The 24,078-nt window shown below is 35.8% G+C and overlaps 1 protein-coding gene across 1 annotated transcript in view; it reads right to left on the reverse strand.

Moving 5' to 3' along the window:
* Positions 1 to 24,078, reverse strand: part of LOC149775361 (transmembrane protein 132B-like) — a 113,707-nt gene that overhangs the window by 38,814 nt on the left and 50,815 nt on the right. The gene's annotated exons all lie outside the window — the stretch shown is intronic.

Here is a 24,078-nt window from a genome sequence, read left to right on the forward strand (position 1 = left end):
GTTACTTAGGTCCTACACTGTACTGCATGTACATGTGTATCATGTTTACTTGAGAGCATAATAGTAATTTTCATGTAAGTGTGTTATTCTTTTTAAATTTTGACATGAAGAACTACACAGTGATGCTTGTTGGCATATGGTATATACTTTTAATTTCTTTGTGTGCATGAATCGAATTAAGCAGTGAAATGTTCATTAACTTGGTTGTATGCCATGTAACAGTTGCGCTATTAACAGGTGCTCCTACAGGGAGATCTCCATTTGACTCCTATAACATCACACAGAACAATGATTCTTTCCTTTTTATCTCTCATGGCACATAAAAACTGATGCTGCAGTGTGAACTGTAATTTAATGTTACACAAATGTTTTCAGAAAGGATAAAAAAGAAATTTTTTCACTACATGTTAATCACCAATGCTATAATCATGAAACAAAACAAGTAAGCAGCAGAACTGAATGTTCCCTTCCTTATTGCAAACAATTATTGATGCAATAAAACTGAAAATGCTGCTTGTAATAAAAGTGGTAATGATGAACAACAATTCAGAAAGACCAACATGAATATCATAAATGGTCTACTACATGTTTAATAGTCCCCTGACTCTGGAGATTATCTATTAATAGGTTTCAGTGACATTGACCTTTGAACAAGAAATGTAGACTTGAACTAAAGTTAATTAGCTTAATTAATGTGATTCTGAGAAAAAAAAGGTGTGGGGTGGGAGGAGGGGAGAGACATAAACCATCCAGCTCGTCAAGAAGTCTCTATTTAATTAAGTACTTCCACACCTCCTCTATTCCACTAGTGTATTTTATACTACAATTATATAATATATAATAACTGATTACACAGATGTTACTTTATAGTTAACTTCCATGATTTCTTTCATCTGGATGTAGGTATATTCCCAAACATTTTAGTAGAGATATATATATATATATATATATATATATATATATATATATACACACACACACACACACACACACACAGAGTTCTCAATAGATTTCAAAACATCTAAAGCACTATCTGTTACGGATCACTGCCATCTCACCTCTGTCTGCGTGGGTTCGAGTCTCGGATTCGGCCAATGCAGGTATGTGAGAAAGCTTGCCAGTAGCTTCTCGTGGGTCGGTGGTTCTTTCCGGGGTTTTCCTGGGTTCTTCCTCCACCATTAATACTGGCCGCCATGAATAGCCAATCGTGTGCTGAAAAATGGCGTTAAACCCAACAAAAACAACAAGAAGATTTCAAAACTTAAATCATCTGGCTACAAAAACTTGCGAGTCTAAACTTAAATCACAATAGTCATTTGTTTTTCAGTCATGAGTTAAAAGCTGGGATTGGTCATTTTTCATGAAGCAAACCGATGTTTAAGATTTCTTGACTCATGATGAATAAAGAGAGACTTGTACAGTATTTTATAATGGACAGACAAGCAGACCATTGAACCTGATATAGTCATTAATGATTTCTTTCATCAAGTGTTTCTCTAAATATATATCACTGTATATGTTGGTATGTTACAACAGAAAAAAGGACCATTTTATGCTCCACTTTATTTTTAACATTCCATACAGTTCTAAAGTTCTTAAATCATTTTTAAATGCAAAATTATACCCTTAAAACTATGAAGGATATCAGTGATGAACATCACAATTGGTGACTTTGCATATACTATGAAGCCATATGTCAACTGAACATAAGCACTTTTTTGAAGATTAGAACTGCCTTAAGTGGCAAGTAAGTTTGATTGTTCATCATCCTTACACCACCCACATATCATCACTGCAGTTCCATTTTTCACCCACAGAAGTTCCCTATTTCAACCATCCTAAAATTCTGTAACTACTTAGGAGATTGACTTTATGTCTTCTCAAAGATGACAAACTTTCTGTTCCTTAGGAGTTCAACATTCAATGACTTCATTACTGCCAGGCTGTTTCTGAGACTGAGACACAAATGAAAATACACATCCTTGCTCCATTACGATTTAAAAGTTCAGATGTATTCACAGAGTGGGAAGTCCATTAAATTGTTACTGGCTTTGCAAACTGCCGTATGCTCCACAGTTTTGTCTAATGCAGTACAATTCAAGGTGCAATCAAACAAATGAGGATAGTTGACCAAAGGTAATCCAATTAAGTCATAACTGATTCCAAATTTTTGATGTTTTGCCAAATGAAACAATTTAATCACCAATAAACACAATTCAAGTGTGTCCATTAACTATGACAACTAGCTTTACAAACCACCTGATGTTCCCGGTTTTACTAACTGATTGCAATCTTATGGGCAATCAAACCAATGCCAATACTGGATTGTTGAGTTAATCCACTCAAGCTGTTGTTGTTCCCATCTTCCTCAATCATAATCATCAAGAAAATCTCACAACAATCCAATCTTGACTAAATTATACATAACTAAGCATAACATATCGATAGCCGTAGTAGTATTTACACTGGAACGTGCAGTCAGGCGATAGTTGCCATATCTCGCAGCAGAGGACCAATGTTCGAATCCCGACATGGAACAAATATTGATTTAATTAAAATATTATTATGATAAAAAATAAACCTCGTAATATAATGTCTTGAGTAATTCTCCTTAGGCCCGTGCTTTGAGTAATTATATATTACTCTCTTAATAATTATAACCTAACCTCGCCAGTGCCAAGGTTTCATGTCATGTATATATAAGTTTTGAGAGTGTTTGTACGTTATTGAGTATATATGAGCGGTTAAAGGGCATCATTTTTTGGTGATGTCTCGATAGCCGTAGTAGTATTTACACTGGAACATGCAGGCAGGCGATAGTTGCCATATCTCGCAGCAGAGGACCAATGTTCGAATCCCGACATGGAACAAATACTGATTTAATTAAAATATTATTATGATAAAAAATAAACCTCGTAATATAATGTCTTGAGTAATTCTCCTTAGGCCCGTGCTTTGAGTAATTATATATTACTCTCTTAATAATTATATACCTCAAGTGCTTTTTTTATTCTCACTTGGAATTCCCTATTAGTCTCACATATATTTCGAGCACATGAGTAAATAGGTGACATGCAATCAGTTGAACAACCGAATCAACCCTTATTCCCTGAGATTTACAATAGTAATGAAACCAGTCAGGGACAGGGGGTGACTAGGTCACCCCAGCAGACGGGAGGGTTCATCTCCACATTCAAACAGTAATTAGCTTCCCTAATGGATACATATAGTCTACATAATTTCTATGGGTTCTGACAATAAAGCAATTTAATTTTATACAATGGATCCTTGAATTTCCTTTGATCTTTGGCCAAATTGTGGGCTTTACAATGCCTGGATCTTTTTTCAGCAAAGTTTTTACAATAATCACTAATCTTTTATTAGGGAAAAAAATCCCATAATCTGTTACTGCATACACCATTTACTACATCTCCATGATTCAAATGACTTTTTTTTATACAGAGGTACAGGTAATGAACAAAAAAATGGATGTAAATCAGTTACTACATCACTGTTGTCATGTCAGTAAATTGGGGTGGAGGCAGGGACACCAGTAACAATTTAGGAGAATGTGTAACTTTTGAAACCTATTAGTCCTTGAAACTATCTAAAAATTTATGAACAATAATTTGTCTAAATTTCACCCCAGCTCTAAAAGAAGTATTGTTGCTTGAACATCATACCATAACATACAATCCAAACAGACAAAATTAATCCTTCAAAGCAGATTTGTTTTATAACCTCTAATTCTTAAGTTCTCATTTTCTCTCAACATATTGGTCCTTGTATTTGCCTTCACCAAATTACTTTCCAGGCACCTGCAGTACAACATCACAAAACCAGATGCTCTTGAGACCTACAACAGGTATGTTCATTATTTGAACAGCTGTACTGGACCAAAATATGTGGCTGGTCTACAAAAACAAGCCAGGTAACTGTAAATTAGTTCTTCTGGCAATGTAGCAATTGTACCATATATACCTGTACTCACAAGTCAGGTCCAACTGCAATCAACATAGACTCTGATTTGCTGCTGCATAATGTGCCAGCAAATAATGATCTATGTTCTTTGCCCTACTGATTACTCCCAATAAACTGAATAGACCCAGATCTGATGGTGCATCATGTAAATGCAGATCTGGGTCTATGTAGTTTGCAGTTGGACCCAACCTAAACACAACTACATACTGTATTATTACTTGGATAAAACATTTTTGAGGCTTGAAAAAATATTTTATGTTCAAAGGACATGTTACACAAGCCCTTACTGCCGATATCCAAATTGCTCGGGGTTTTTTCCTCACAAAAGGCTGATTTTAATTGCCAGACACAGAAAATGTATACACTTGGTAGACACAATTTATAAAAACATTACCAAGTGATTTCAAAAAGATATCACTTTGATGAATCATCATACAATAACTGTATCCTAATCAAAAATGACACAAAACTGCAGGTTACACAGCAGTGGTCAGCTTGCATGAAACGAGTCCAAAATTCATACGACATTTTGCTACAAATAGCAACGTTTCACAAAGGACCAACACAACAAGCCAGTGTAGAATAATACAGGTCTGAAGTTTCAAACCTACATTATTACACAAAGTGACTCTAATTACAAACTTGTGTACAATAATATTTGTGAAATACAGCTCTTTGATGATACCTGGTCATTCCTGCCCAGAAAATATGCTTTACAGAATCTTCAAAGGATTAATATTAGGAAACTTCATGGATTTCAATAATCTTGTAATTTTCTTGCTTCATCCTCGCTTGAAAAAATGACAGATAAAAAAGTGTTTCTTTTGATAATACAGAAGATTATTGCTCGTACTGAATTTTGGGGAATAAGGAAAGTGCAAAACTCTCATAATTTCGGACACTGTATAAACTCTTTAACATCGTAAGAAGTTTGTCATCAAGGTTATTGGTAGTTTAGCCTGTTTAATGTTCTACAGCTTTATTTATGTTACTGCTATCAATATATTGCCACAAGAAAATCTTTTCATTATTTTTCTTATCTGCCATAGGTTTAGCTATTACTGTTTCTGAAACCTCCTGAAAGCAGACTTTCACATCCTGCCCTGTTAAAAACTACTACCTTTGAGACTTCAATACATACTGCAACTTCAAGCAAACTTTTCAAGCATTTTAAGACTGTCCATAGAACTTAACAGCCTTTTTCTGAAGTGCTAAAAGCTGTCCATGTTGCTAAGTGTGATACTGACAACAATTCCTGAAAGATTTAATTTTGTTTGAGATCAAAAATGTCCATGTTTGTTCAGTGGACCTGCACAAAATAAACCAGGACACATAGTTTCCCATCTATCTGGATCAAATACTGGGTCCTAAGATGGTCACAAGGCCTAAAACCATAACACTTTACTCTAAATTAGACTTCATAAATAAAAGGTGGTTTTAAGGGTTTTAAGAATGGCACGAAAGTTAAAAGCCTTAATATTCTCTTGGCAATATGTAATTATGCATAAGCAAATAAACCGCTTGACATGTATTGTAGCTATGGATACCTTGTGCTTTATTGGAGACTGGCACCTTCCTAAGAAGTCAAATCTTTCTCCTTCCAACACACGTCCTTAGACAATTTAACAAGGAATTGAATATTTCCCAGTTATAAAAGGTGGTAGATATATTTAATCCTGATTGGTTAATGCTAAATAAGGAGCATGTTTCCCACACAAAATTTCTTGGTTTTAATATGCCCCATTACAAAATTTATTCAGCCAACATTTTCCTGTAAGAGGAAGAAAAAAATAGGAGACTCCAAGACTGAATTTAGAAGAAAATCTCACATAAAACATTTATCTGAGGGACCAGATGTCTGGAAAGTTGACGGACACAGTTCTGGTGGTAGAAGTGAGCAAAGCTTGAAAGCACAAGGTATTTGCATGAATTTCATGTAATTCGTTGATACCAATATAATAATTTGTTTGAATTGATTTGCTTGTATCTGCATGAATTTATTTGCTTAAATCCGTAGATCAATTTTCTTGATATGAGCATAACTGTGTTTGAGTTCATCTATATGAATTCAAACAATGATCTTCCTTATAAGTTTGATGACTTGTTTGAATTTGTCATCTTGATTGTTATAGGAATCAGGTATTCTAAGAATCTCATGCATTACTTCAGTTGATATGAGTTACAAAAATCCATGTGAATTCTCCGATCTTAGATGATTTCATGTATGATAACAACTCTGAGTGCAGATTGACTGAAATTAACGTTGCTAAGCCATTAAGTGAGATTTCATGTATGCTAAAGACTTGAATGTGTTTATTTGCCGAAAATAACGTAGTTAAGCCATATAATGAATTTCATTCATTTGTGTAATTGAGACGAGAAAGGAACTGTTATGTCTCGTGATGTTAATGTGAGTCAGTGATGAAATAGCCATTAGGAAGTACATTAATCTTATGAAACTAGGTTTGTTTATGGTCTGCCATGTTTGGCTTGACCATTAGCCTTTGATATGTCTGAATCCCAATAGGATGATATCTGATATAACAAGAGTAGAGTAATGATCTATTTCCAGTAGGATATCTGACAGAAGATTTAGGTTGTTTCTCTGTTTATTTTGAAAGGGAAATAGCTCCACTGACGTATCCACATACCATCATATCCAAGTATCTTCATATCTACGTACTTACGTATCCACCTACCCACACAAAGTTTGAGGGCTGAAAGAGCCAAGACAACAGAGAGTTTGGAGAAGAACAAAGCAAAAGGACCAAGAAGAACAGCCACAGTGAAGCTGGAGTGAACCAGAAATAAGCAGGTTATGAAGTTGTACAAGGCAATGACTTCGATTGTTCACTCGATTCTATGATGAACCAATTCTATCATTTAAAACAAATCGGCTATTTATGTAAGTATATAAATGTTTGAAATTCAGTGAATGATTTATTTCAAAAGAGAAATGTATCTTCCTAATGTAACATATTATCATAGTTGTTTATGTAATTTATTAAATTGTTGTATTTCATATACGGGGGCTCGTTTCATTCTGTTCAATATTTCTATATAAAAAAAAGTCTATTTATTCCTACTGTAAGATTCACACTTTATACATGTATTAATATTTACTCGATGTGGGCAACAACACCGGGGCAATCACCCTCTACATAACAATAACCGAATAAAGGGGACACCTTGTAAGAAGGTAGAATCCACCAATCAACCCCATAGCATTAAAGCTGTTCCCATTCCTAAAATATACATGATGGCATACCAAAGATCAGTCCTCTGTTTTACAGTCATATGTAAGCTGTCAATCAGTAGTTAAAATACTGTTTTGTCATGGCACAGAAAAGAAACTAAGATCAGTTTTTATTTTTAAATCTTGAGATGATTTAATTTACAGAATGGATTAAAGTGAGCAGGATGGAGTAATTTTCTTTGCAACATAAATTTGGGAACGAACAACACATGCATGTATTTTGTGATTTTTGGATAATAATAATAATAATAATAATAAAAAGAAGAAAAAGAAGAACAACAAAATGGATGAGAAGGAGGAGGATATTCAGTGCATGGTAACCAATTCTGAAATGTAAACTTGTGTACCAAAGTTACCTGTTTACCTGTGCACAAAGCCAGTGCTGCCTTTTCCCATGGGTGGTCACTACTGATAGGGCTGACTGTTGCTGTTTGAGTTCAGTAGCATTTTTTAGCACATGAAAGGCTATACTTGGCGGCCAGTATAACTGATGGAAGAAGAACCCAGGAAAACCCCTTTAAGAACCACTGACCCAAGGGAAGCTATTGGCAAGTTATCTAACATATCCACATTGGCCAAGTCCAAGACTTGAACCTATGCACATATGCTGACAGAGGTGAGATTGCAGTGTTCGGTAAAACAAATGCTTCCGACACTCAGCCACCCAGGGCCCAATACACAATGTTGACTTTTTTTCTCTATGAAATGTATATGATAAAGAATGTTCACATATTCAGTGGAATTACTGCATGTTATTAGCTTTGTGTGGATTTGATTAGCTTTTAATCCATGTGCATGTCTGTCTGTTTTCATGCAGTGGAACAGATGATATATATGAACGTGTTTGTGATTTATTGGTTTGTCCCACTCTTATTTCTTCATCCAAACTGTTCAAGCATCTGCAATTTGCAATTTCTCTTCTTTGCTACCTGACTGTCATTATATCTGTCCACCTTGAGTGTTAGTTTTGACCTATCTGAACAGTTAATAAATATGAAACATCAATCAATCTAAGTGAATGTACCTGAATAAGGATTTATATATACATGCAAAAATAATTAATGTGCTGATGACTGAATTGTGATTTGCATGTGTATTGAATGTATTCGTTGGATTTTCAGGTAAAACTTCATCATGATTCCAACATTATGCTGCACAACCTCCAAATGTACAAAGAATTCACTTTTAACACCTGGATTGACTTGCCCGTTTGTACCAAGTCAAAATCTAAACTAGTAATAATAAGTAAAATAATCTTCATCTACAAGACATACAATCAGGACTAACCTCACAGCATCTGAACAACCAGCAATAACTGATTCAAAGCAGACTTATTCTTGTAGCACCCAATTAAATCAATGGTTCACAGACAAGCCACATTGATAGCCTAAATTCATGGCCATTTGCCCTACTTTGTGCTGAATGTAAAATACTTGCTCTGATGTTTACAGGGTGCAAATATAATCTACAAGGGCTGCAGCAAATCTACTACAGTGAATAATGTCAGAATGATACTGCAAAAACAGAGAGGCACCTTCAAGGAGCAAGGAAAAATATGAAATATCAAAGAGAACTAGAGATATCATGAATCTACAAAAGACCAAAATATACGGGACAAACTACCCAACCCTCCCTACCTGCCTTTGGGCAAAGTAAAAAATCAAAAATAAAGTGTAACCTGTGGTGTCCAAGTCTGCACTGTATATATATATATGTGTGTGTGTGTGTGTGTGTGTGTGTGTGTGTGTGTGCATGCAATAAACTGACAACGAACAGTGTGAAACTAGTATCTAACTAGCCTGAGCAATTTTGACTCTTTAATGAGTCTTTTTCAAAGGCAAATACAAAACATAGACAAGACAAACAAACAAAAAAGAAAAATGGTTATGTTTACAAAACTTTACTTGGCTGTTACTACAGGAATTAAACCTTTTAACTTCATTATGTTCAGCTAGTTTATTTCAGCTTATTGCTGATACTGGAAAATATTTGTATTGACCTAGAAATTGATGAGCCATACCAACATGTTATTTTATGTAAGTTTATGTAAGTGCAAATTATATCCCGGATATTTCATTGTTATAATAGTCACAGGCTGTCAAGCAAATTTAGAGAGTTATTTAAAAGAAAATGTGTTGGCTGCAAAAGATAATTTTATTTGTGCATGGTTATCTTTTTCTACTCTTCTTGGTTTAAAAAACATGGTTTCAATGTTCTAAGGCAATGTATCCAGTAAGATTCCTTTTCTTTCCTGGTTTGAGAACTCCTGCTGGGATTGTGAGCATTTGCAATAAGTGTTATATCACAAAGTGTGGCCAGGGGATGAGAAGTGTTCTGCGACTGGGCTTCTGTACAGCTTCTTTGTCATCCAATCAGATCTATGACGGTTGATCATTTTGTGTAGCTTTTCAGTTTCTCCGACATACTGAAGGCTACAGATCTTAAATGTGATGAGATTAATGACATTCTGTTTTGCACGTTTTGTTTGTACCATGTATGTTTAGTTTTTCTCTAGTCAATGTGCTAGAAAATGTCCTGGTCTCTATCATATGTTGACAGGTTTTGCACCTTTTATTGCCACAGGGGCAAGAATGACTAGTGTGGTCTTGATTAGTGACTGGTGTTAGCTTTGCCCTGACTAGGATACATTTGAGATTTTTTGGTCTCCGGTAAGCTACTACAGGTTTGGTAGGGAGGATTAACTTTAGTACATCCGACGATTCCACAATGGGCCAGCATTTCCCAATGATTTTACCTACTCTGGGGTTGTCTTGATGGTGGGTCAGGATATATGGTATTCTATCAGCCTTTTCCTTATTTCCATATTTTAGTAGGTCATCACGGTTTGTTTGTTTAGCCCTTTGGGTTGCCTCAACAATCAGGTCTTTGTTGTAGCCTTGGTAAATTAAATGTTAAGATAGCTCTTCAAACCATTTTAGGAATGTTTCATCATCAGAGCAAATTCTGCATATCCTCAGTGCCTAGCTATATGAGATGTTCCTAATGCAGTGTTTTGGATGACAACTGCTTGGGAGGAGATACTGTTGTTTGTTGGTTGGTTTCGAGTAGATGTCGGTATGGAGTTTGATTTCTACCAGTCTGGTTGCTGTGTCCAGGAAGATGTGGTTTGAGTTGGAGGCTTATGCCATGAATTTTACTGAGGGATGAAGTTGTTTGCCTTTGATATGAAATCATCTAGACTTTCTCTTCCATGCTGCCACTTCATTTCTATATCATCAATAAAGCATACCCACTGGTATGGTGAAAGTTCAACCGATGCTAAAAGTTGACCCTCAAGTTTTCCCATAAAAATATTAGCATACAAAGGGGCCATTTTTGTACCCATTGCAGTTCCATTAATTTGGAGGTAGTTTTCTTCATTATATTCAAAGTTATTGAGTTTTAGGACAAGCTCCAGGAGTTGGACTAGAAAGTGTGTGAATGGATTGTCTACAGTTCTAGTTTCCCATGCCTCTCTACATGCCTGTATCCCTTCGTTGTGTGGTATGTTAGTATAAAAAGATGTGACATCTAAGGAAACAAGCAATATATCTGGCAGTAATGGTTCACGTGCTTTGCTTTTAATGTGGTAATCTGTCACATCCTGAAGATATGAGGTTAATTTGTGGACATGTGGTCTCATAAAATGATCAAAATATTCTGATATCCTTTCTATGGGATGCCCGTTACTGGAGATTATAGGTCTGCCCGGGTTGCCTTGTTTGTTGATTTTTGGTAGAAGATAAAATATACCTGCCCTAGGGTTTTCTAGGCTTAAGTAGTTTCTCATTTGCTAGTCTATGTGCCCGATTTGGTATGCCTCGTCAATAATACTAGTGATGGTTTTTGCATATTCCATTGTAGGATCAATGTCTAGTTTTTATTAGTTCCTACGTCACTTAGTTGTCTACTTGCTTCACTGATGTAGTCTTCCGTATTCATAACAACCGGAATCCTTATCTGCAGGCTTAATTATGATGTCTGTTCTGCTTTTCAGTGAGTGGAGGGCATCTGTTTCTTCTTTTGTCAAATAACAGTATCTGTTAGTACGGTTTATGTGTCTGGAAGTGTCATTTTCAAATGAGCTGATAAAGGCTTCTAGATTTGGAATTGAACTTTTTGGTGGGGTCCAATTACTTTTCTAACTGAATATGGGTTGGTCGCATCTTATATTTTCCTCTGATTTATCTACTGGCTGCAAGGCAAAGGTTTAATTCCTGTAGAAATAACCATGTAAAGTTTCACAAACTTTTCCAATCAATAGAATTCCCATTTTCATCCATCACTGAATTTCATGTGATATTTCAAGTTGCTTACATTTTGGTATTTTAGCAATGGGAAGATAACCCATGTTTAAAACATTTGGACTAATTTTAAACACCAAAGCCAAACCAACCCCATATTATGCTACATGAGCTCTTTAGTAATCCAACCATAATCAATTAATGACTTTAATCCTTTTGGAATTACTTCTGATCACAAACAGTATCAACTATGCTAACCAACTTCAAACACTGAAGCCAACTGATCTTGCAAAAAGAATCAAAGGGATGCTGACTGATATGCTGCCTGAAATTAGCAACTACTGTAAATTATCTTGCCCTGCTAAAGCCAGTTAACATTTCTGTTATTACAGGCAGTATTATCCTAAATATACTACCATTACTGTACAAGCAACCTGTGAAAAAATAATTTTGCATATACAGGGGATTGCAATGAGTGATAGGAGAGTTAGGATACACCCCTCATCTGTGGAGGAAAACACTCCTCTGGCTGAGAGGTTCATGGAACTAAAAAATATCACTGGGCATGCTGGGCTGACAGCTGCTATATACATATCGGAAACTTGGAGAGGCCAAAAAGATTTTATGAAAAGGTTATCACAATATGCAGGTGGTTGCCATACCAGGTCTGACAATAAACTTAGATGATGAGGAAAAAAAGTCCAGATATTTCATGTCCTGTTTATTACTCAAACATTACCACATGAATAAAACTATAATGGAAAAATGCTAGCATTAGCTAATTCAGTTAAGTAAAAACATTGAGCCAGTTCTTTATATTGTCAGCAATATACTGTCAAAAGTTAAAACAAAACATTAATACAGCTACTAACAAATGACAAAAAACATTATGCACAAAGGGTATACAATTTATTGTCATTGCCATTAAGAGGGCTAATGCAACTTATTACCTGCATGTGGCAAAAGTGCAAATACATGTATAATTTAAAAACTAGAATTATACTGATAAATATGCACATTTGTTACAATGAACTCCTACACAACCTGACAAGCCATTGTGGCTCAGTTGGAGTGCTGTACTCGTAACAGACGGGTGTACAGGGGCAGATCAGAGAGGGGAGCTGAAGCATGCCTCCCAACACCTATGAGCATGACAAAACTGAAACAAGTCCAGTTAGAATTATGCCATGAGCACCCAATGAGGCAGCTGTAAGTACTATTTTTATAAGTCTTTAATATAAGTTGGCCATGTAACGAACCCTTGACCTCCCACACCCAAGGTGGACGCTCTAACCACTAGGCCACTGGAGCAGTAACTTTCATTTGCTGATTCATCAATAACATGATTCTATTAAAATAACTGATGTTCTACCATCTAAAAGAATCAAAGTAAGATATTTCGTCTGTTTTTAATGAGAGTGCTGAGACAATCTCTGATACTGTTGAGGCATACTGAATGAAAGATTGAAATCATTTTTATTTTGAGGAAAATGGGATACCATTTGACTATTGGTGAAAACTCGTGCCATTATGACCATCCCTTCAAGAGAGTGCTTGTTGTTGTTGTTATAGGGTTCAATGCTATATTTTAGCACAAGATAGGCTATACATGGCGGCCAGCATAAATGGTGGAGGAAGAACCAGGGAAAACCCAGGAAAGAGCCACCAACCCATGAGAAGCTACTGGCAAGCTTTCTCACATAACCACACTGGCCAAGCCTGAGACTCGAACCCATGCAGACCAGGGTGAGCTGGCAGTGATTCATAGCGGTGAGCGATCTAGGCCACTAGGCCACTCGGGGCCCCTCAGGAAAGCGCAGTCATACCGTATGTCTTGGGGGAGGGGGAGCACCATTTTCACTTAGAACCAACGAGATATCAAAGATTTTTAGTGAAAACCTTATGCTGATATAAAACTATTTTCTGGAGGAGTAGCAATAACTAGATTTTCAAAATGGCCATGACCATATTGTATATCAGATCTGCATCATTTTCATTCATGATCAACTAATCAACATGCCCATATTGGATGCCACAGAGGCAGAATTTTTTTAATTAAAGACCAACCAGACACAATAATAAGTCTTCCAGTTAAATACTCCCATGCTGATATGTCTTTCTGTTCAAAAGGAGTAGCAGCAATAGCAATATTTTCAAGATGGCCACTGTGCTGACCATATTGGATGTCTGAGTGGAATCATCTTCAGTCAGAATTCACTAGTCACTATAAGAAGCCTTTTAGTGAAAACTACATGTTGATTCAACTTTCTGTATCAGAAGAAGCTTCAACATGATTTTCAAGATGGCTGCCATATCAGACTGGTACCAATGTTATTGAGTTACCTTTGAGTTTTCCAAGTAATTTAAGAGAAGGAGCTGTAACAAACCTGTGTTAACTGACAGAAGGACATTGGATGATGGATGACGGACAAAAGGCCTTCATATAAGCTCTGATGCTTTATGACCAAGATATAAAAACCAAACCAATTCCTAATGTTCAAGTCTAGAATGGTGTACAAGTTGTGAAACATTATGAATGCACACACAGATGAGCTGAATCATATAATTCCTGATTTTACATTGATAAATTGTGTTGACACAAATCTTGCTTTCCCTGTTATATTTTCCCACACATCAATCTTACCCCTAATAGATCTTAAGTAACCATCACAAAAGAACATGTAGAAATCGTTGTCATGTTACATACTGTACACAGTCATAGGGGTAGAACTAAGCTGCATGTCTGCATCTCAGATGCTTTTCACTCTACTGTGATCATGTAATGCACTACTGTGCTTACTTGACACCTAAATGCATACAAAATGGACAATATCAAATTCCAGTGGCCACACAATGCCTTTAGGCTTTCTGCTATCAATTCCATGGTTTATACATACACCTGTTGGCTGGTGTTTGAATGCATACAGTACCTTCTTAGTAGATTCATGAAGAAAATCAATAAGCTAGAACATGGCTCACACAGCCCCACAAAAAAACCAGATGTTCAAGACTTTTCTAGATGTTTATAAAGTTTTCATGGAGTATTTTTACTTAATGAAATTGAACTTTCTCCATGTTTCTTCGTTTATCACTCTAATTATAAGAAGAAAAAAAGCTAATGAGAGCACACCTACAGCAATGAGCTGCTATTCCAGCTGGTACCTATCCATCTTATGCATCATATTCCTTCATGTAGATGCACTGAATGAAATTTGAATAAATCTCCATTTGTTTTTTTATTCCACAGCTTACAAATATGTGGGATATGTAATAAACACAAAATTGAAGCAAGGGGAAAAAATCTTGTATTAAACGGCATATAAATACATATTAGTCTAACAACCTCCACGTATCTCCATACCATACCATACCAATTCTTTCCACCAACTTGGTGGGGGGAAAAGACTGTTTTGTGCATGAATGTAGTTTAGATGGTATTGTGGACAATCCCAAAGACAATCTCTCTAATATCAGCAGCCAGTTCATTAGCTATCTTATATCTAAAAATCAATAGCACTAGCAGGTTGGAAGCACAGATCTTTTCTAGCAAACTGCCAACTGTATAATCTCCACCCAATACAAACATCATAGACACGGATCTGCCATCGCATAAAGCACTGGTTTTTCCCAGTCTTGTTTTTATAATTTCAAGCAAATGGTAACTATATTGATTTACACTGGCATATTATAAGAAATCTGTACAAATGAATATGAATTACCGGTAATACACATTTGTAAGTCATACAGCATAAGGTTTTACCACAGCTGATACATATCTTTAAGGGTTACAGCTTGAGAAAACTGGAAACAGCAGCAGCAACAACAACAACAATAATAATAATAATCATAATAATAAAAAACATATTAAAGGCACTCAATTCGTGCAAGGTTACAGTATCCTTTAGTAGACAGGTTTCTCTGCAAACTAGTACATGTAACATGTACACTGTAAATATGTAGTGTTTGTTGTGCATACAATAAATTTTTCATTTTGACAGATGTAGTGTTGTGCATTGTTGTGCATTCAATAAAATTGTTCATTTTGATATATGTAGTATTGCACATACATTAAAACTGTTCATTTTGATGCAGGTAGTATTGCGCATACATTAAAATTGTTCATTTTGATAATACCTGGGGCTTAAAGAAAAAAATCTAGATCCCCAGGGCCTCATACTTTCAAAATGATTTTGTGCAAGTCCTGAGTCCATTGGTACATGGATCCTAATATTTCACTCAAGTCACACCAAGCATGTAGTACAAAATTATTGTTCAGTGCATTACTTGGTCTTGACTACAATAGTGAAAAGCTCATTTTCTGCCTGCATCTTCATCTACATGATTCATTATACCTGTTAAGATTCAACTGAGATAAGTCAGCTGGACAACATTTGGGATAAAAATAGCTGAATCCAAAAGTAAATACTGTAAAAATGTGTATCTCATAGCACAAGCTTAAGGAATGATGTTTCAGCCCATGAGTAACTGAGGAAAGGTATATGCTGCATTATGCATGCATGCAGCATACAAGTAATAATTCTGTAGAATCAATATAAATGTGTGCAGTCTGCGAAAGACTCCTGTAAGATATCAGATGATGTGTGTATATAAAGAGATATCAATCATCCATGAAGGAAAAATCAACAAATGTAGCAAATTCTGTAGGCCGAGGCTTTCGGATGCAAGCTAATAATTCCAACATCAGTCTGTTACCTAATTCATGGCATATTAAATTTCCTTTATTTTTAAATTTATAATGCAGAATGCACTAAAACATGAGCTAATCCATGACAGTTAGAAAAATCATGTAGTATTTTTGAAAAGTAGGTAATTTTGCTGTTAACTCAATGGCCCCAGAGATTTTTGTCATTTTCAGCTGAACTGGGGGTAGGAAATGCATTTTGGGGGTTAATTCTGAATATATCCAAGTACATCTCCTTCAAAGAGCTTTTCGCTTAGACCGATGCCTAGTTGTGCTAGAAATGTCATTTTTTCATTGGCTTTTTGGCTTGCGCATGTGCAGAAGGTAAAAGAAAGTCTAAAGAATGACTTTTTTTAAAACTCCAATGGAAAAACCTCTGTTGGATTATACATGCATGATGTACGTTTACACATTCATAAACTTTTCCAAGTCTCAAATGGTAACTGCTACTGCACCTGTATTGTTAATAATGGTGCTAGTGTTGTTAATTACATGACAGCAACAGAATTATCCTTGTCCTCTTTTTTTTCTTTTATTAAAACAGATTTCTCCATGGTCAAGTTCAAAGAATCTGCTAACTTCCCTTTAGCATTTATAATGAATGTTTTGGTAGATAATAACATATCATGGACTGAACATACAAAATACATTAGTAAGAAAGTTAATTGAAGTTTATGGCTTCTTAGTGGGTTAAGACATTTTCTCCCAGAAATGCACAGAAAACTATTTCATAACAGTTATACAACCCTATCTAGATTACAGTAATACAGCATTGGCTAACTCAAATGATAGAAACAGAACAAAGCTAGCATGCCTTCAAAGCAGAGCATTTTGGCTAATATCAATCCAAACATAAAGCAGGGAAAATTTAGTTGGCAAGTCAAAAATATTACCTATTAAAGTCTTAATCCAGTTGTAGTTGTTGTTGTGGGGTTTAATGCCATTTTTCAGCACATGATAGCTATACATGACAGCCAGTGTTAATGGTGGAGGAAGAGCCCAGGAAAACCCCGGAAAGAACCACCAACCCACGAGAAGCTACTAGCAAGCTTTCTCACACACCCACATTAGCCCAAATCCGAGACTCAAACCCACACAAAGGTGAGATGGCAGTGGTCTGTAATGGAGAGCGCTTTAGGCCACTCAGCCTTTGGGGCCCCGCCTAATCCAGTTGAGAAAAGACAAGTTAATGAACAGGATATTCAATAATAGTACTCCTGTATATCTGCAATCACTGTTCCTTTATAGGCTACTTGTTTGTAATCCCCAACAGCAATCCATGTCCACCAAATAGTTAAAAATTCCCAAACCAAATAAGAAATTACTCAGAAAAGGTTTCCAATACTTGGGAACTTTGCTCTGGAATAGCATTCCAGCTGAGATTAGAAATGTCCACTATTTCCTTCTTCCAAACACAATATATCCAGTGGCTTCAGAAATGTAGTCAAAATGAGAATGAAACAACTGTATTTGTATTTATAGATGGTTTGGGCATCATTAACTATACTACCCATCTATTTATCACCAACTGCATGTATATTGACTGTGTGTGTTCAAGACGGGACAGTATCCATCTGACGAACGCGAAGAATCTAAATATATTTTTCTCTATATATATGCATGTTACAATGTATATGAACTGTATGTATGTTTGTGTATATGTTTTCTGGTATATAATTAAGTTCCTCTGTAGCTTCAAGGTAGATTAGTTCTTCAGCTAAGTGTATTACGGTACCCTCTTTAAATAAAGACATTATTATTCTTACAATTATTATTAAATGAGGGACATTGGCCAGTTGTTGTCTCACCTGTATTTTTAGATGGTGCTTTTGATTTTATCTCATACTGCAGGTCTACTGTTGTGCAGTAAGCATCTGACATTTTAATATAAAAATATATTAATTCATGCCTGTAACGACATGCAGTGTCAAACTATATATAATTACAAATACACACCAAACAGAACGTAAGTGCTATCCCTGGATTCAACAGGAGATTGCTTGGAAATACAAACAAAATATGTATAAATGCAAATAAATAGCGTTATAATACAGGTAGAGAATTATAATTTGTATTCTGATATTTGAACCTGGGTCCACGGGTGAACGGCATCCATCTTATACCTTGATTTCTGTCTTAGGAATCCAGAATGATTGTGAACAGATGAAACTAATTACCAGGTCAACTTGTGGCCTGGTGTCAGGATAATGTGACTGGGTGGGACATAATGTTACATGTCTGCAGCATGATGCCCCAGTGCTAGACATCACTATAAACTGCCACACTGCAAACAAAGCAATATGACTGAAAAATTGTAAAAGCTGCGTAAAAAATCCAAATCACACACACATACACCAGGTCGACTTGTAGGCATGTCTTCTATGCATGGATGATTACACAACTGACTTTGAACATAATTTTATGGTGACTTGTGCATGGTCAAGATGGTACAGCAGTCAGTGCTTACAGGTAAGGTGATGGGTGCCGTCTACCAATGGAAACAGCTTAAAATTTCAGTAAAGTATGAATTAAAATTCTCTAACATTATATATATATATATATATATATATATATATATATATATATATATATATATATATATATATATATATATATTTCTGTGTGTGTGTGTGTGTGTGTGTGTGCAACAAATGCTAGTCCAAACTGGAACAAAATTTTCAAGATGGCCACTGTGGCAACCATAATTAAGGACCAATAAGACAGAAAGTCATCTGGTGAAAACTCCATGGCAATATTATTTTTCATCTCAGGTGTAGCAGTGACAAAATTTGCAATATGGCCTCTATGGTGGTATAATGGGCACCAAATCAGCACCTTTTCAATTTAGCACAAATCAAACATCATAAAGAGTCTTATAGTGAAAGCCCCATGCTGATGACAGCATCCATTTCAAAGCAGTGATATTCAAGATGGCTGTTGTGGTGGTCATAATGGATATGAGAAAGGCACCATTTTCATTTTGGACCAACTAGATATCATAGGAAGTCTTCTGGTGAAAACCCATCACTTCCATTCAGAAGTAGCAATACAGTATCAAGATTTTCAAACTGGTCCCTATGGTGACCATAATGGACACCAGATCAGCACCATTTTCATTTAGCACCAACTAGAAATTATACAAAGTCATTTAGTAACAAGAGTCCATGGCAGACCGGCACTCTATTGGGCAAAAGAAATTTCCATAATTTCAAAATAAGACAATTTCTTCTTCTTAAGAGTCTAGGATTCAGCCAATGTGGGTATGTGAGAAAGCTTGCCAGTAGCTTCTTGTGGGTCGGTGGTTCTTTCCGGTGTTTTCCCGGGTTCTTCCTCCACCATTAATACTGGCCACCATGTATAGCCTTTTGTGTACTGAAAAATGGCGTTAAACTACACAACAACAACAACAAAAAAATCTTCTTCTCAACTGACAAGTATTGAAATCATCTGGTTTTCACCAATAAGAAGATTGTTAAATTAGCTGCAATGGTGGAAATACTTGATGTCCAAATGGCACAATTTTCATTTTGGACAAAGGAGATGGCATTACAAGTCTTTAGGTGAAAAACCATTTCAATACGGCCATCCATTCAAAAGGATTTGCAACAAGATATTCAAGACAACTGTCATGGCAGTCATATTGGATGAATGAGTGGCACCATTTTCACTTACTTTTCATTGTGTTTATTTGCTCTCAAAATAGTGTAATATAGAAGAAAATAAATGTAATCTTATTTTCTACAATTCTGATTTTATTTAAAGTATTGTTTTATCAGGTCCCGATTCAAAATAGTCCTCAGAACCAAAATAGTTTATACTTTACAGTGTTTTCAAACAAGATTTGTGTCTTGGCAGACAAAAATTTGATTACGTTTCACTTAAAGGAATGTTTTCCTTGAAGACCTGGTGTCAGACAGCGTCTATAGAAAATGTCATAAAGGTCATGTACAGTATATGCATTTACTCATCTTAAATATAAAATGATGTTTTAAAATTTAATACTAATTTAGTTTAACTGAAGTCTATTAGATCCTGATTACTGAATGCACAGCACCTTAACAGTCATCAAGAAACATCCAGATAAAAGTTACTGATCACTATGGACTTTTACAATGGTGGCCAGATAGTAAACTCTGTCAAGAAATGAGCATGTCAAGTCGAATCACCAAAATAAATTTGTTTATCAACATGCATTGCTCTCACTGTGACATCCCAGTGCAATCTGGATTGTACTGGATCACACCTGTAGGGTGATCTCATCTAAAAATGTCCATGTACTTTAATGTTGACTTTGCCATAGAAACTTCTCGGGGGGGGGGGGGTAAATAATGACCTCCCAAAGGAATATGGATGTATGAGGAACCAAATAAAGTGAATAATTGCCATTTAAAGGTATTTAGAATCAAATTCTAAAAAGTGAGACCCAGTACTGAAATAACTAATGTTGAATGCATACATGACCTGCATGACTTTTACTATAATTATTCAAACAATGTCCTTCTTAATGACTGGATCAGAAGAGTTGATGTTCATAAGTATTTTGAAGCTTGTCCTACTTTAAATTGTTTCTCTCTTCTTTATACTTTGATACTGCTCAAAAGAATGAACGATTGTTCAAGTTCTGCTAATAGCAGGGCTCACAACTACAATCATTACCAACAATTCCATAATTTCTGCATATTCACATCTGGAACTGATAACAATTATGGCAAACAATCTGCTTTTAGGATATTGGACATGTAATTCTTGCCTTCAGGTTGATTTGCTGTTTATTTTATCACAATCTGTAGGGAAGAGCATTCAGGGGACTTGGGATAGTCTCGATTTCTGAACACTGCACAGCTCTCCACATGATGCAAGATCAATGTTGAAAACAAATCAAGTCAGAGAACCCTTGGTTTTTGACTTTAGTCAGTAAAACAACCGCTTCAAGTTTCATAATTTGTTCATTTCATAGTAAAGCGAGTCAGTGGATGTGTCACAATCACAGAACATCTACTTCATACTATTTATCAATAGAGTCTTCAGCTACCAACTCTTTGAACTAAATGGATTAAAATACATTGCAAGCATCTCTGCTTCTTTAAGGCAATACACACTGGATGATTTTTTTAAATTGCTAATCCAACAAATTCAATTATTTGTCAAACAATCACATAAGTACTGCTCAATATATTTAACCAGTGTGGCAGACAGGTTATTATTCATGAGGGAAGAGTCTGCACTAATTATATGTAATCAATAAAATTAAAGAGAAACTGTATTAATGACGATTCATAGGTCATGTGCTTCACTTTGTACACAAAGTTTATAGCTTTTGATACAAGCAAGTAGACAATCTTAAAAAGATGAGTGGTCATTCAAATGGAGTTCCAGCCAATGGATGAATTATACAATAAATCAGTGTCTACTATAAACTTCAAGATGAAAATGCTGAATTTTATTGAAACACTCAATGTTTTGTCAGGTAAATTAGAAAATGCTTTTTTATTTTGACAAGCCTGATGGCCAACTCACTTAGAATATGAAATGCTAAATGGAAGATTAGAGGGGCTCTGAGGAAAGGGCTATCTGATTTTATTTTCAGAACTGAAAGTGTCACATTTTCTGAGACCATTTCTCATATTAATGGACAAATACAAAGAGAAAGATGCCGATTCCTTTTTATGTTATTTTGCAGTAGAACAGCTACAATCAGTGTCAGAAGAACACAGATGTCAAAGCATAAGGCATCTGCTAAACTGTGTACACCGTGCAAAAAAGGTCAGTTTTCCATGATCAATAGGGGTCTAGCAAAATTTCCAATAATCAATATGGATGACCTTTGAATGCAGGCAATACATGCTGACTCTTACATGGTGGAGCTAAACAGGGATTGTGAACTTATCACACCAGACTAACAACAGCAGCAGCATGCAGGTCAGTGTTATACATGCTTTCTGTTCCCCGTTCTTTGGCAGGAAGTGAAGAAAATGTATGGGCCTGCTACTGGCATATGCATTTGTGTAAGCCTGTCATGTAATTCCTCAGACAGCAATTACAAGAAGGGAAACTCAAACTCTGAGATTACATGCAAGATGGGTTGGGGTGGGGATGTACTGAAACTTGCACAAAGATAAAAATCTAATCCAACATGAGGGAGGGGATAGGCCAGGGACTAAGTAAGAGAATAAAAGGACTGGGAAGTGATGCAAACATGCAGCTAAGCATGGGGACACTAAATAAATGTATGTATTCATCTGTGTCTAATGGCACATCAGCACCATAATGGCTAAATAACAATACCATATCTACTCATGTATAAGCCCATTCGCATATAAGCTGACATCCCCTAACTGAATAGGTACAACATTAAGAATTTCATGATAGGTGCACAAGCTGACTCCCAAGTCCATCCATACTGAAAATCTTGTTAATGCTACTCCATCCATATTTACATGGGATCTCAGTAAAGAAGGTCCCTGGAGGTTCGGTTAGGCAAGTAATCTTGTCTTTGGCGAACCAGGTCAGTTAGCTTAAGAAAATGATGCATGTACCCCAAAAAAATTGCGGGGGGGGGGGGGGGGGGGGGGGGAGGGGGAGGGGGGGTAGTAAGTAATAAATGCTAGCAACAAAATACATGCTTCGGCAGTTACCATCTTAAATCAATGCATATTAAATGAGAAATACACCTGTAGTGAAAACAGAAGGCAGATATAATAGTTTATTTTCAGAACCACAAACTGGTACATATACGTGAATACTGTTTATAAATACATGTCTAATGTATAGCATGAATAAAGTATCAACACCATGTACTCACCCGTGAATCTCATATGTATTGAATCCACAATATAAGTGATTCCATCGAAAATATGCACACATACAGCTTTGAAATATTCAATCATTTTGTCACAGGTCATATTGGTATGAATTCAGTGGAAAAACAGCACAATCACGTAACGAATGACGAAACACATATACTTTTCAGTTCATCCCAAGTCAGTAAAAGTTAGTTGGAGTTTTTAAGCCACCATTGGTAGCTTTCATAAGCATAAACTTTTTCAATGCAAAAAGGAAACTTTCATGGCACAGTTAACGTGTTCCAGTCACGCTGGAAAATGCATTACTTTTATTTAAGTTCAGTATTGACTTCCTTTGAAGAAAATTTCTATCTTTTTTTTGGAATATTGTAGTCGGCTTTCTTTGATGAAGAGTGCGTGCATTATTAAAGTCACCGCTAAAAGACAGCTTTGGAGAACCAAACAAATGCTCATTTCTTATTGTGGCGGCAACATCAAAATAATTGTATTCTATTTGCCGAGTACGTTTTCATAACAATCAGTGTTTCAAAGGTAATGTTTCCTTTGGAATTTCAGCAAACTATTTTATCTGGGTACTTTTTAAAAAGGAATTGACTGTCATTTAGTCAATTATAGTTACTGTTCCTCCCTGCCTATTGACAAAACCAGATAGATGTATTTTTATTTTATTTATTTTTAATTTTTTTTTTTAAATTTTTTGTACATTTGTGGTAGCACCATGATGCTGCCTTCCACACATGCATCAGAAATTTAACAAAGGGTCAACGAACGATAGAGACGCAGGTGTTCTGGTCTGATTAAGGGGATTATTACAGAAAATGTGAGTGTTCTGAAGGATTTAATTCTGAGTGAAAAGAAGAGAAATTTTACTTACCATCCACATACAAATATCAGTCTATGCAAATATATTAATTACCAGTGAGCTGCCGAAAATCCGATGAAAGATAGATTACGAGATAATGCCTTGTCTGGTTAATCTCCGTTACCAGAAATGTCAACTAAAAAGCGGATATCTCACAACATACAGTACTCATGCCTTAAGTCAAGAGAAGCAGATGCACTGTTTTGATGGTTTGTCAATATAGAAAAAGA

Source organism: Sinohyriopsis cumingii, chromosome 19, assembly GCF_028554795.1.
Source record: "Sinohyriopsis cumingii isolate HCF-2022 chromosome 19, ASM2855479v2, whole genome shotgun sequence".
In the NCBI taxonomy this organism is placed as follows: domain Eukaryota; kingdom Metazoa; phylum Mollusca; class Bivalvia; order Unionida; family Unionidae; genus Sinohyriopsis; species Sinohyriopsis cumingii.